The sequence below is a fragment of the Octopus bimaculoides genome, chromosome 22, assembly GCF_001194135.2.
Source record: "Octopus bimaculoides isolate UCB-OBI-ISO-001 chromosome 22, ASM119413v2, whole genome shotgun sequence".
Lineage (NCBI taxonomy): Eukaryota > Metazoa > Mollusca > Cephalopoda > Octopoda > Octopodidae > Octopus > Octopus bimaculoides.
Window position 1 is genome coordinate 17,612,708 of NC_069002.1, and position 801 is coordinate 17,613,508.

The 801-nt window shown below is 36.7% G+C and overlaps 2 protein-coding genes across 4 annotated transcripts in view; both read right to left on the reverse strand.

Moving 5' to 3' along the window:
* LOC106874286 (toll-interacting protein) overlaps window positions 1–801 on the reverse strand; it is a 271,164-nt gene that overhangs the window by 144,068 nt on the left and 126,295 nt on the right. The window lies entirely within an intron of this gene.
* LOC106874287 (EF-hand calcium-binding domain-containing protein 6) overlaps window positions 1–801 on the reverse strand; it is a 300,872-nt gene that overhangs the window by 82,422 nt on the left and 217,649 nt on the right. The gene's annotated exons all lie outside the window — the stretch shown is intronic.

Below are 801 nucleotides of genomic sequence, written 5' to 3' on the forward strand. Positions count from 1 at the left end.
ATATATATATATATATATATATATATATATACATACATACACCAAGGAAAGATGAAAGAGGTTAAATTGGATTACATATACTTCTCATACTGACTATATACATGGTTAAATGGAAGCTCCTTGAACAACCAGGGCTTATATAAACAGGAGCAATGATGTAAGCTTTGCTTGGCTGAGAGAGCAAGAATCCTAAAAACTCACTTGACCTGGGGACTTTCTTAAACTCCGGGAAAAAAAATATATTCATCAACACTCCCATCTAAATCATTTTCTGCTTCAGATTTGGAATTCCCCATTCGTTGAATAGTCTCAGTACAGCTCCTTCGAATATTACCATGGATTGAGTTGATGTAAGGGGGATAACCTCATCCCACCTGCAGCACAGATAAATATTTTTTGCTTACAAAACCGACCGTTGCATATTTCTTCTTCTCGTTCTAGAGAGGTTATGCACCTTCAGCCATTTGAATCTGATGAGTCACCTATATTGCTGTTATGTTTCCCTCGGGTGACTCGTAGAGATAACACAACGAGTTATACAATTTAATTATTACATTTATTGTTCAATTACATACAAAGAACGCACTCACCCAATGTTCGTTATGAATAAACAAAAGTCATGTCCGCCATATATATATCAATGACATTTTACTGCGACAGTCCCACAAGACAACAACAATGAAACAATGAACTCAGACGAACCACATGACACACGGAACGTCAGACGAATTACATATCTAACAGTCCATATAACACCACCCCACTGACATTGATGCTACACAAGAAGTATCAACAGCAAAG